This window comes from Glycine max, chromosome 14, assembly GCF_000004515.6.
Source record: "Glycine max cultivar Williams 82 chromosome 14, Glycine_max_v4.0, whole genome shotgun sequence".
Lineage (NCBI taxonomy): Eukaryota > Viridiplantae > Streptophyta > Magnoliopsida > Fabales > Fabaceae > Glycine > Glycine max.
The window spans coordinates 46,739,800-46,755,030 of record NC_038250.2 but is presented as its reverse complement, the minus strand read 5'-3'; positions in this window follow the sequence as shown (position 1 = coordinate 46,755,030).

Here is a 15,231-nt window from a genome sequence, read left to right as displayed (position 1 = left end):
ATAAGTAATAACCAACTTCATTTCATTCTCTCTCTCTCTCTCTCTCTATATATATATATATATATATATATATATATATATATATATATATATATATATATATATATATATAAACAATTCAATTCGTAATGCATTTTTTTAATATTCATAATGCGTTATCATCTCATTTAACTTTAAACTGATAGTAAATACACATTTACAGATACTTAGTGCAGAGTAGTCAAATCCGGTACACTATGACTTGTTTAATTTATTTTTTTTACAGCACTATGGTTTGTTTAATAAGAAGTAACTTCTTATTTTTACTATTATTTAAGTTATGATTTGAAAAAATTAAAATTATATTTAAGAATAATTTAATTATATTTTTTTTTATCAAATATATCATTTACGAATGCAATTAAGTTTATATTTTTTTCTAAGAAAACTAATTTCTTATGGAAATTGATGTATTATATTTGAATTTAGTTTAATATAAATAAACTTTCTAAATGTATTTTTATAATTTTAAATATTATTGGCATACAATTTCAACTATTATTTTTTAGATTAAGAAAAAACAAAACAGAAAATCAATAATTTTTCTTCAAAATTTCATTTCTGTGAAGTTAAATATAAAAATTAAAATAATGAATATATAACACATTTTTCTTATTGGAAGGTTTGGCAATTTTATTTTTAGAAATAGAAAATCATATAATTTAGACATATCAATAAACAAAAAATACTTTGGGCTTGCGAGTGCTTTTGTCTTTCACGGTGGTTGAGCGAGAGCGAGACAGATGCCGTGCCCAACCACTTAAGCAAATGGGGGCAGAAGGAGGTCACGGTCAAGCTTTTGAGTCGACAGAGACCTTTTGTTCTTTTTTACTTATTTAATTTTTTCATTTTTCTATTTATAAAAGTAAAAAATAATATCATAAATTTATAATAATTCGCATATTTTATTGGATTAATTGAGTTAATTTTTTTTAATATTTATTTTTTATTTTCTTTCTTTCAGTGAAGTCATCATTTAAAAATTCCTTAATAATAATAATAACAAAAATAATTATGACAATAACCGTGATGATAATAATAATACTAATAAATTCATATGGTTTGTGATTTAAAATCACTAACGACACAAGTGAGAAGACTTTAACAATCTTTGAATTCTTGCTTTGTTGTGTATTGTTTTAGTGTGTTTTTTGTTTTTTTCTTTTTTAATCTTGTGTAGGTTTAAGAGTTGCATAACTTTTACAAAGAACCAACATCATATTTAAATAAATATTTTTTTAAAAAAATAAATTAGTATAATACTTAATAGATTTTAAATGTGCAATAATAAAAAAATATACGAATAAAATCTAATTCAACAAAGAAAGATATGCATAAAAAAATTGAAGATGAGAATTTGATAAGGTGCTGACTGTTGTGTGTTGAACTAGAAAGGAGTTACTAAAAGGCAGAAAAGAAAAGTTGGAAGAGATTACGCTAGACAATTTTTTTTTTTCAGTGTGTAATTTGCGTTTGTATAAACTGTAACGGTTCGAAAAAGAATATATTATTACACCAAAAGTTTGAAGAAATATTACAAATATCAGATGGCAATTTTTAGAAAAAATAAAAAATAGGAATATAGATAATGCAGTTAGCAACGCATATTATTAATACTCTAAATGGTTGTCGTGTAAGTGTGAATTTGGGTAATTCTTTTGGTCCTAGTTAAAAACAAATATACGTACGCTAAAGCGTCTAGCTCAACTTTTACAAGGATTTCTTTTTCCGGAAAAAGAAGTGATTATTGAAGGTTGCTTGGTCAGGTACGTTGGAAGTGGTCTAACCACAATTAAAAAGAGGAGGAAAAAATAAATAAAAATAAAGCATGATAAGTAATACTACAAGATTTGGTTTGATGAGTTCATGAATCAAGAAAGATATAGGGGAATGGTTAATCGACAACTTGATTTTTATAGCTGTTCATGTCATGTCAATGCTCTCTGTGTGTGTGTGACGGGTATCATCATTATCATATTACTCAGTGGGGGATATTTGTTCCACCAACTAAAACGTTGCTTAAGGAACTTGTGGGGTTTTTAAATAATGAAAAAAAAAGAAATATATATATATATATATATATATATATATATATATATATATATATATATATATATATATATTGTGTGTGTACAGTTTTTGTCATGAACTTTTTTCTTTGTTTTTGTATACATCTAAACTTGCACTGTCTATGGACGTGAAGTATATGAAAGGGACAAATTGTAAGTTGCATTTTTTTGATTTATGAATAGCTTTTTTGATTTTGTACACAGTCCTTGAATTGAACACTGCACTGTTTGTCGGAAATCCACTAGGAAGAGGACCTTTTGATTTTTTGAAAGAGCTATGTGAGGGAGGCATTGATGAAAAGTTTGGTAATTGTTAGTCAAAATGTTGGACCGAACAACATGAGCTTTCTATTTTAGTTCTATGAGGAAAAAGTGAAACAAAGCGTGGATATCCTTGGTCTGATCAATGATCATGTTCTAGTTTCACCCAAGGAGCTTAAGAGATTGTTTGATTGAGATTAAATAGAAAAAAAATTAAAATTTTTGTGTGGATTTTACAATTTTATCTCTCTATTTTAATTCATTAGAGAGGATCTGGTGCTGATATCGGGACTTTTCTGAAAAAAGGTGATTGAGTATTTGAGTTAAATAACAAAGAAGAATCTCGCAGGGGGTTTTGGGACTTTTCACTCCATCCAAAAGTGGAATGCAGACATCTCCCCATGACAAGGTTTTCAATTGATAAATTAGATTAGTTGACTGATTAGTGATTGGTCAATTTGAGGTAAGTATCAGTGAAAATCAACAATAGGGCTGTTGATAGCTGAATTTCAATCAAGTTTGAAATAAAAAATAAAAAATAAAAAATCCACAAAAACTTACATTTTACTTTGGATTAGTTTAAAAATAATATATTTTTTGCCTTTAGATCCGATTTTTTGGCCAAATTATATAGAGGAAAGTCTAAATTATATAGAGGTTAATCATGATTAGAGATGACTAAATGGATTTAGGTTCATGGATCGACCCGCAGAATCAGTTATGGACCTTACGCAGGGCAGACTAATCCGCTTATCCACTCTTAATCATCATCTAACGCAAGATTAACCTTAATATATATATTTCAAATTAAAAACTTTGGATTAGTTATGGACCAATTTTTTTAATAATCTATGACTATATAAGATTTTAGACCCGCCCCGCATAATTCACGGACTATGCATGTTTGGCCCACGAAGTTCGTGGGTTGATCCGCAAACCCACAACCATTAGTTAAGTTCAATCCAAATCCAATTAATCTTATAAGCTTAGTCCAAATTTTTTTTGCATTTATGTTGAAAATTTATTTGATTGTGCTAACTTTTATAATTAAGTATTTTTTAGAGATTTATTAAGACTTTTTTTTAAAGAAAAAAAATATATATCTATATATATATATATATATATATATATATATATATATATATATATATATATATATAATTGAGTCTAATTGACTATTTTTTAAGAGAAAAAATATATTTTTTTAAAAATTATATTTTTTTAAAAAAATAGACCCACGGACTAGTCCATTTGGCTCGCGGGGCGAAGACGGATCAATATTTTAGATTCATGTAAAGAGTGTGAGGCGGACTGACCTGATCCGTTGTCAATGCAAACTTACGCGGGATAGGTGGACCTGCTTATTTACCCCTAATTGTAATCTAACGCAAGATTAACCTTAGAATATATATATTTAGGTTGGTGATGAAAAATAGAATAAAGTTGACTAGAATATAATATGGAATAGAAATTATCAAAAATGTCATTTTATTGTTTGCATATTTAAAAATAAAATGTAATAAAGATTTTAGAATTCATCCTACTGTTTAAAAAATTAACGGAATAAAATGAATTGTTGGACAAATAATACTTCTCTTTTTTTAGATGTGATGCATATATAATAATAAAAATATATAATATTATTTTTTTTGTTTATTTCTCTCATGTGATAAATGATATGCAAATAAAATATAAGTTAAACATATTATAATAAACTCATTTTTATTGAACTTAAATTTACAATATTATTTTAATTCAAATTTACATTTGTGAATTTTAATCTAAACATGTACTAACTGAAACATTTCTCTCCTCTTAGATTTAAGGCATGTTTGAATGTTCAACTCTTAGATTTAAGGCATGTTTGAATGTTCAAGTGCCTTCATAATTATGTTTGCAAATGAATTATGACTATTATTTCTGCCTTTATCGGTTGGATTTGTCTCATAACAAACGCTGCAATACCTCTAAGTGCTATTCAAACATGCGTTTAATCTTAGATATATTGCATCCACATTGCCCACCTTAGTAATAGGTTGTCCACTTCTCCTGCCTATTACTAAATTTTGCTAGGAAACATAAATAATTTTTTTTATAAAGTAAAATAAAATAAAAAAGTGAAGAATATAAAATATAATAGACACGTTGAAATTAACGACATTATTTGATTGCAGGCTGCACAGTATGGTAATTGCACCATATTAGGCCTATACTGCATAGTGTTATCAAATTAGTTGGATTCGATGTAGCACACATGTGCACATATTCTCTCTTTGTGTATAATAAAACTCTACCATGTCCACAATTGTATTAATTCGTACCTAAGAGAATCAAAATAAGAACAATATATAGCAGCGTGCATGTTACACTCCAATCACAATGGTTAGGGAAGATAATAATTGACAGCGCGTGAAAGTTGTGTGCGATGTAGTAGTGGTTTCTATTCTGAATAAGTACAAGCATTGTTGGCAACAAAAATGGAAAGCACAATAAGCTGCTTAAAATAGTTAGTGAATTATTTAGTGGTGCAGGTTCCTTCATAATTGATCTACTTTAGGTAAGGTGGTGGTGGTGAATCTTATAGGACAGAGAGAGAGAGAGAGGGCATTTCTTATTTTGGAAAAAATCTAAGTTAATTTATTTTTCTACTACAACAGCAATGCATTTAGTCCAGTACTCGTATCACAAAAAACTTCTTCGAATATTACTATGTTTAGGGCAGACCACAGTAAAAGTACATTAATATCACTCTTCTTATTATATTTTCCTATACACATTTTTTTTTCTTTTACTTTTTTTTTTACATAATATAAAGGTGACAACATGAGTTGCCCAATCAAGCTGGTGTAATGTGTGTTCGGGGATGGGTTTGCATCATGCAAACAAGAATCTCCATTGAATGAATGAATGCTTGAGATTTCTTAATTGCAAATTAAATACACTTTTAAAAATGAATTAGTTTAGATTTCTTTAAGAACAACATGTTATTTAGCCTAGCCATTTCTTTAAGAACAACATGTTATTTAGCCTAGCCTGATATGATTTTTTAAGCTTCAATTTATGTAAATTTTATAATTAAGAAAATATTAAAATAACAAATAATATCGAACTAAAGAGAGTTGATTATTTTCTAGCCAACATTTTAGGGCTCGACCTAAACCATCTAGCATGTTGGGCCAATTTTTTGTCTGAATTTTAAGAGTTCAAATCATCCTTATTTATAGATTGTTGGCTTAATTATAAATTTTATTATTTTTCAAATTTTATCATTCAAGTTTTATTTTTGTGAATTTTTTCACCTAAGTTTTTAATTTTTCTGCATTTTACTATCATTGTTTATGTGATAAAAAAGTTAAAGATAAAATAAAATAATGTTGTTTTGTTACTAATGTGATGGTAAAATGCAGACAAATAAAAAATTTGAATGGAAAAATTTATGAAATGTTAAAAGTTGGATGATAAAATTTGTAGAAAAATAAATTTGAGTGATAAAATCTACAAAATTATGAAAATTTAATGATAAAATTTGCAAAATTAAAATTTGATAAAATTTATAAAACAATGAAAGTTTAGTGACAATTAAATTTTGAGTCAAACCAATGAGTTAGGCTAATCTTGTCATCTCCTAGACTCTCAGTGAAAAACTTAAAAATAAAATTTTATTTTTTTCCTTTCATTTTATTTTCCTTCTAAAAAGGCACATTAGAATAGGCTTTTGTAGATGCTAGATAGTCTCCAAATTCAAGAATGTAATCACCAACTTGTTTGATTCTCAACTTCTTAGAGTTATCAAATGAATCAATGTAACAAAGATAAAGAAAGTTAAGTCACACTTACCAATTTTATTCATAGTAAGAGAATTTAGTTATTTCATTTGATTGAGTAGTGTGGGTATGCTATTGTAATATTTTAATACTCAAATTTGATTCATACCGATAAAAATAAACTTGTATTCATTTTAAAATAAAATATTTTTTTATATCAAATAGACTACCAATTTCATATATATGTGAAGCTTTAGCCTTCCCCAATGTGATTTCTAAAGTAAAAGTTCAAAATATTACTTAATTAGTGTTAAAAATATTAAAATACTAATATTAAAAAATTATTTAAATTGATTTTTAAACTATTACTTAAGAACTAAATTTATAGATATTTAATTCTTCAGAAATTACTTACATAATTTTATTATTTGAGGAATAAATTAAGAGAGGGAATAATGGTTTGGAAAAATATTTTTGGTGATTTATTCATGTGTTATCCCTAACTACCAAAAAGAATAATTTCAATTGATATCTAATTTTAATTTTTCTTTTAAGATAACACATACGCAATATACTATGTAATTTTAATAGTTATATACCAATTTCAATAAAAAAAATATATAATTATAATAGAATTCTTTTTATTTGTTTATTTTTTAATCTTATTTATAAATACAAAGTTTTAATTAATTAAATAATAACACGGTGTACCTTGTATTATAACCATAAGAAATTCTAACAAAAACTTAAAAGTATAAACCTTTTTGTTTTGGTACCGAAATATAAACTTTATCTAAGTCAATCGCTAAGTCGACAAGTGTCATGCCTTTTAGGCACTATTCCCCCCATCATTTTATGAAGACTTCATTCCATGATTATCATCTGAGATTATTCGGAATGGTTCTCTCATAATTACTACTTCTAAAAGTGTTGTTGTCAATGTCTTTGATTTTATCCTTTCTCGGGGGCAAATAATAGACCATAGTCATTTTTCCCTTTCCTGTTTTTATTAATAAAAGAAAATATTATTATGGACTGCTTGTCAAGGTTAGCTTTCATTTATTTTTATTATTTTTCTTGAACATCTTTTTGCTTTCTAATTGTCATATTATAGTTTTTTTAACACATGCATTTTATATAAAGGAAACTAAAACCGATTTAACGTGAGTGAGATGCAAAACAATCTTTAAGAGAAGTTTTAAAAAAAAATAATGGTATATGTTAATCCATTTTACCAATATATGTGACATTTAATACTTATATTTTTATAAAATTTAATGGTAAATATTTTTTTTAATGAGCCTAAAGCTTGAATTTTAATAGATTCACCCTTGAGTCAACCTTCAAAACAACATAAAGTAATACTATATTGCTAATTGTATTTTTAATATAGATAAATAGTTTTTCACAATATTTTTGCTTTAAGATTTAGAAAGATATTTAAATAAAACATATATTTATATATATAATTATTACTTTTTTTTTTAAACTAATTATGCTCCTATACATCTTACCTCTTAGTTATTTTATATTTTCATTTTTAATTTTACTTTTGCTTTTAAAATTTAATCTTATTTCTGTATTTTTTATCTTCCATTTTCTGTGCACCCCAAAAGCATCTGCCACTGTATAGCATAGTAAATAAGCATACATAGTTCATATAAGTTTGAGTGTAAAACTGATTTAGGCATATAATTTTCTTATAATTAGAAGAGTATATTATAAATTGCTAAATCTTAGCATACATGATTGATTCATTACATATACTACCAATAACAAACAAGTTGCTTGGTAGATAGCTATGATTAAGAACATCTTATCTAGAGTTATTTAAAAAGAAAAAACTTGCAAATCTTATCTTCATTAATTCTTCCAAGACTTGGCTTCTACTGATCGTGTATCAAGTCTTTAACCATCTGTTGTATGGAAAACGCTTTTTTATATATATATAAAAAAGAAACATGTTTCTAATTCTTATAATATATTTAATTATTTAAATATTTTCATTTTAATCTTCTTTTTTTAAAAAAAATCGTATTTTTTGTATTTTTTTTAGGGACACAAGGGAGACGATCAGTGTTGAATCTCTACTCTTCACTCAGTCTATGCCACAAATAGACTTTTGATCACTTTAACGATAAGATATGGATTTTGGTTTGACGCGACTCCTATTCTCAACGTGAAAAAGACCTTTAAATGGTGGGAAAAGGTGTCATAAAAGGAAAGGAAATGAGGACAACTTGTTTAAGGACCATTATTTTAGGTTTGAATGTATTGGATAATGGATATCTACGTGTATGTTAGACATGAATTCTTAAATACTACTATAGTAAATATACTAACCTATTTTATTTGCTTTAAATATATTCAAATTTGCAACTTCTTAAGATATTTTTAAAAAAGTAAACGAGTGTATATAATATCTATATATAGTGGCTAACGTATTAATGTTAAAATGATTTGTTTTTTAAAACATATTTAAGGTGTAATTAATTAAAACGTCTCTTCTAAATAAATAAATAAGTACACCTTAACAAATAAATCTCATATTGGATTTTCCTAAATCTGTAATATTTTCGGTAAAGAACATCTTCCAACTTGGCAACTTCTCACTCTCCATGGTTGAAAACCATTTAACATTTGCATAAGTAGTTAGAAGGTTGCCTTTACTCGTTGAGTTCCGTCCTCTCATCTAGTAGCTAGGTTTTGGATATGAATATGAATCAGTGTAAAGGATAGGTTGTAAGTGATTATAATAACTATTTGGAAAATTAATGATTAAGGTTATGATAAAATAAGATTTAATTTTTCTAAAATAAGAAAATATGAAAAGTTAAAAAATCTATCCATTAATTTAAAATTAGTTTATGTAAAAAAATTAAAATTAGTTTAAACAATAACATATTTTAAATAAGATTAATGATAGATATATTTTTTATTTTCCTTTGGAGGGTGTTCGGTAGGAAATAAGTTTTTAATTTCCTAGGAATTAGGAATCATAGATTGGGTTAGGTATGCATTAAAAAAAATATTCCTGAAAAAAATTATATTTCCTGAAAATATTTTTTTTAAGTAGATTCTCATGAATTTTTTTTCATCAATAGGTGAAAATCTTACTCTACTAGGTTTAATTTTTCTTTTATCACGATAAAAATATCATATTATTCTTTATTAAATTATATAATACGATAAATAATTAATAAAAATATGCGTAACACTTTAGTTCCTATAAAACTTATATAAAAAATTTCAATAACCAACCAAATAAATTTTATTTCTAAGAATTATGATTCTCAGGCTAAAGAAAAACTTCTCCCTCGTTAAACGTTCCCTTCCATTTTTTGTTTTCTTTAAAAGAGTTAAATATGATAAAATATATACACGATAAATTATAAAATTGTTACAATATTAATTATTGATTTAACCTATAAGCATATGGCTAGAGTTTAATTGCATAAAATGAATAATAATATCTCAAAGAATTAATTTTTGAATCTCGACTGATGGCTAACCAATTTTAAAAAATAATTTATTTATCAATGGTTATAACTATATTTTTTTCCTTTAATAATATATCCATCTCAATTAAAAAAAAGGTTAAATTCTTATCTAATAGTTGTTTGGAATGGTAACTACCAATCAATGTCAAATGCCCTTTGTCAACTTCCTTATCATTTTCTTTTGCCCTTCTTATTGTTGTGATATGCACTTGGTTCCTACTGGTTTGCCTTGCCCATGCAAATTCCATTCGTAATTATCTGGTACTATTCGCTATTGTTTTATTTCTATTTTATTAATATTGTACTTAGAATAATGATTAAAAATTAATTAATGAAAGAATATTAAAAAGCATAACCCAATGCATTATTTAAATGTTGCACTTTATAAACAAATCAATTTTATTGATTGCCATAAATGCATATCCTCTAATGTTTACATGTAAAGAAGAATGTATCTCAAGATATTTCTCCTTTGTAAAATATGGATTTATTGAACTGTATAGTGCAATTTGGGTAATGTAATTTGAAAATCGTTTACTTGAGAGAGGAAGACGTATTTGGGACAGTGTTATTAAATTGGGGTCGAATTCATCCATTCGTTTAGTTGAATTGAAAGTCCAATTTATGATTTGGTTTAGTTAGTTCTTTAGATTGAAATTGTGTTCAATTCATCTAAACTTTCTTTGAACTGAATTAAATCAGATAGAACTGGTGACTCAATCTTGATTGCATTGCCCAATGTAAGTCAACTACTTTGATACATTATTCAGTAAGCTCCCAAACTAGAAAATTTTGCACAATGTTCAACACTCACCAATAACCACAAGTCTTCTTTGAGGAGCTAAAATTGAACTCTTCAATTTAACATGTGTTTGGATGAGTGTCACATAGTCTTAAAGACGTCAAAGTTTAAAAACTAAACACACTTAGCGAGCTAAAATTTAAAGTGGGAATACGGATTTGAATGAAATTCTATTTGATGCTCAAATTAATTTTAAGCAACTCACCAAAGCATGTAGTTAATATATTATATATGTATGACAATTTTTTTTATACAATATATATATATATATATGCAGTTTTATTAGTAATTCATTAGTTTAATCAATATGATAACCCGTTTGGTTTAGATAATGTTGATTTAGGAACTGAGACTTCCAAAATGAGATTAGACTTCATTTTTGTATTTAACTAGTAGTTTAGTACGTGTAATGCACAAGACAAATATTTATGTTATATAATTAAATTTTATAATAAATAAATTGTTATACTTAAAGTTCATAATAAATAATTAAATTATTTTGTACAAATAAATTATATTTAAATTTATAATAAAAAATTTAAATTGTGATACAAGGTTATTTTTTTTATTATTGATAATTTTTTAAAAATATTAAAATTTAATTCAGAGACAAAATGAAAATGATAAATTAAAAGATGAGGTTCAGAAAAAATTTCTAAAATGGTTCATGTTGAAATATTTTTAAAAAATAAAATATAAATCTTAAAATTATTTTTATTTAAAATAATTAATCTAATTTATATGTAAAAAAATGGGTATTAACCCAAAGAAAGGGGAAACATTACATTGAAATAACAAGAGAAACAGAAACTCCAATGGCAAAACCTGAGACATGACCATGAGAGGACAGCAATAAGTAATTAACGAGCCCAATTGGATGTGAAAAACTTGATTTGGTTAGAGGATCCATAAACTTGTTTCTCTCCCTGTATTACCGTGTGCAACTGTCTTAACCACCACAATAGAATTCAGGCTTTTGCCATATCAACTTCACCTTCTGGCTAAGTACAGTCCCATTTAACTTTTTCGATTTTTTTTTATTATCACATATATACCCTTCATTTGAATTTGGGCCTTATAGAATACCTTCTTACAAGTCCAACAAAGCCTTTGGATTTTCTTCCTACACCATTAACATTTCTTCTACACCCAACATATTTTTAAAATTCCAACCTTATCCCTTTTTACTTCTTCTTTGTTCCTTCCTTCTTTGTTTTCTTCTTACACCATTCAGTTGCGTTTTTTTATTGGCTAAGCTTCTCCTTTCATGTTGTGGTTGGTTTTATCGAGGTGCATTGTCACGGTGGTTCGTTCGCAGTTCACATTGAGTTTGTGATTGCCAATCCGTGTGATCCATATGATTGTCGATCCGTGTGATCCATATGATTGTCGATCCATATGGTCATATGAATTCCCTTTTCGCATGTACCATACAAATTGTCAATCCGTATGGGTTTAACACAGTAAAAAAACAAACATAGACATGGTACTCATGACAGGGAGGCGAGATGGGATAGAAGATGAATCCAGGAAGAATAATGGAGGGGAGGGGACAGACTCACAACACAATAGGGAAGGAAAGAAGGCGTTAATGGTGTTGTGGTGCAACATGAGGGAAGGAGGCATGAGTGAATGGTGTGTGAAAGGATATGTGTATTTGAGTTTTAACTGAAGGACACTTATTTTAACTTCAATTGCTGGGTGTAGAAGAAATTTATATGGTGTAGGAAGAATAACCCCAAAGCCTTCATATGAGCCCAAAGTTTGCTAGGTAAACAATAGTTGTGAACATCTCCACTTCTATAATTAGTCTCATGCATCTTTGGGGTGTTTTACAAGGAATAAAGTTTTTCATGCCTGAAAAATCATGATTCTTAGGAATAAAGAAAAATTATTTGATTAACCATTGAGAATTTTTAGATACTTTTTCTAAGAATCAAAGAGTTACATGATATTTTTACCTGTAATTACCACATTAAATAATTTAATAAGAATAACATAATATTTTTTATGGAAATGCAAGTTAAAAATGATTCCCAGAAATCATAGTTTCTCAGTAATATATTTCTTAAAAATGCATACCAAACATGGACAATTAAATTTCCCAAGTTTTAGGATTAATGGGAAAGTGAACCCTACCAAACACTTCCTTAGAGTCAAAGATGAGTTATTGCTTTCTACACCTCCAAGTTGCTTCTTGCATCATTTTTGGATTTTTTTTTTACCTTTTGGATTGATCATTTTAGGAGTCAAAATCTATCATCATTCTAGAATATAGTTTTACATTTCAGATCAGTCATTCTGGATGCCAAAAAGAAATGTAAGAAAAAACTTAAAGTGTAGGAAACAACATCCTCAAAGATGGTCTATTGGAAGCATTCTCCACGGTAGGTGTGAGCACAAAAGCCACACTCGTTGGACAACTGAGGTACCCAAAGTCAAATTGATAGAAGAAAATGGTTAATAATGAATAAATGGGTGATCGGGTTGAAAATGTCGGTTGCATTCATTTTGACATGGTCGGGTTCAAATTTAAAGTGGTGAATCCATTGGTATCCGAACTCGATCGACAAATAAAACATAAAATAAATTTCACGCTCATTGAATATAGTTGTTATGCACATGACACTTTGCTTCGCTCAAGAATGTCACACTGACTCCTTAAGCATTATGTCACTTTTTCTCTCAGAACATCTTTTTAGTAATAGAATCAATTTTGGGTTCTTGGATTACTTTTTTGTGGATTTTATGGTATCACATTAGATGTAAGAACCTTCTTTTTTTACTCTACTGATACTGATAGATCATACTTATAAGTTTTGAGCCACTTTTATAGGTTTTACAATTTATTTCACTTAAGTATATTTTATTAATTAGTAAGGGAGAGAAACATTAAAAAATGTTTTTTTAAATGGGGGTAATTCTTGAAAGTTTTAGATGAAAAACTCAACCTTTATGCTGGACATCTCCAAAGTATGTATAGTGATAGATAGATATGATGAAGAAGAATTCTTGACTTCAAAAATCGGGCGTTAAAGATGCTCTCATGGTGCTGCTGTATAGAGAGTACATGTTAATGAAAGTTTTGCTCAGTCCTATGCTTTTAATGGCAGAGAAAATGTGAGAGAGTAGAGAAACAACCATTAAAAAAACCACAATTTTGCATGCTACTAAAGCTTTGAGGCAGAGAGTTTACGCCGGTTCATGCTGCAACCCACAGTTCATATATTCTTAACTCCTAAACTCCAGAATCTGATAGTAATGTTGTTGCGGGTAAAGAGAAGATGATGAGTTTCGGTTTTCAATGGGTTGAGAATTTTGAACCCGAACCTCACTCGTGCTTAGGGTGGGAATAAGCTAGACCGATCTACAGAGACCTACACCTAACCTACATAAGCCTGACCTGAGACCTATGTAATTAAAAGGTTAGACTCAAGTTTTTTTAAAAGCCTATTAAATTAAATAGACCAGGCTTAGAGCTTATTAAAAAGTCTTATAAGCCTGATAGGCCAGCCTATATATATATATATATATATATATATTATTTTTGGGTATCAATATATACTTATATTATTTTTTGGATACAATTAATTTTTTTTTGAAACTATCAGACTTTGATTACACATTATTGCTCCATAACTTCTATTCCTAGTAAAACTTTAATTACAATTTAGGTGTGAGTTTGTCCCTTTATATTCCTAGTTATTTTTATTGACTTTTCTATTCCTGGTGACATTTCCTTTTTCTTTAACTTTCCGGTTACTTCCTACTTTAGAGCAAATGAATATTAAAGATTTAATGTGAAGATGACTTTTTAAAAAGGCTAAGCTAGGTTAGGCTTTTAAAAAGACCAAATTGAGTCAAAATAAAAGTCTTTGATAGGCTATAGGCCAGACTCAAACCTTTCAAAGCCTGACCTAACCTGACCTATTCGCACCTCTACTCATGCTCAGCCCTACTCCAGGACCTCATGGGTGCACAAATAACTAACATTGAATGCCTGTTACAAAATTTTGATTTTTAAAAAGCGAAACAAAGATTTCGAATAAAATTTAAAAATCAGAAGTGTTTAAAATTTCATTTAATTTTCTTCAATGATGTAGTAATTCTTAAGTTTTTTTTATTGATACATATTTTTATATTATTTATACATCGCAGGGGTGTTGAACTAATACAAAATTATTAATACAGAGAAATCAATGGCGCTAATTACTATTTTTTTGTTTTGTAAAATTGTATGTACACTCTTAAATGCGAAAATTTTTAAAAATATAAATTAAAAGGAAAATACACATAATAAATAATTAATTTAGATAAATTTCCAAAAATCTAATACAAAAGATGCATATATCATTTAAAAAAAATAAATTTTATAAAAACAATTTTTCTTACTAATGAACAAACTACAATGCTAAAATTTACAAAAGACTATAATTAAATATATACCACGAATTTTCTTGAAATTAAATATTTGACCCATTTCCTAGCTCTAGAGTATGCTTTTCATTTGGTGCAAATTGGTGTGGGTAAAGTTTCATAATTAACGGTTCCAATTTTGTTTTTAAAGCAGGCAGAAAAGAAGAAAAAGAAAATATAAGATTCGTTTAAATTTTTAATGACGTATCTTCACCTCGTTTCTCATCAGACCCATTTCTCTTCTTCCCACACATGACTAGCAAGTAGCAACTCAGGATTGTTTCAATATCCGCGACTTTTTTTTTTTTTTTTCTTTCTGCGTGTTTTCTAATTGAAAGTGAAAGATTAATTTATCAATAAGTTAGCATCTTTTAACAAAT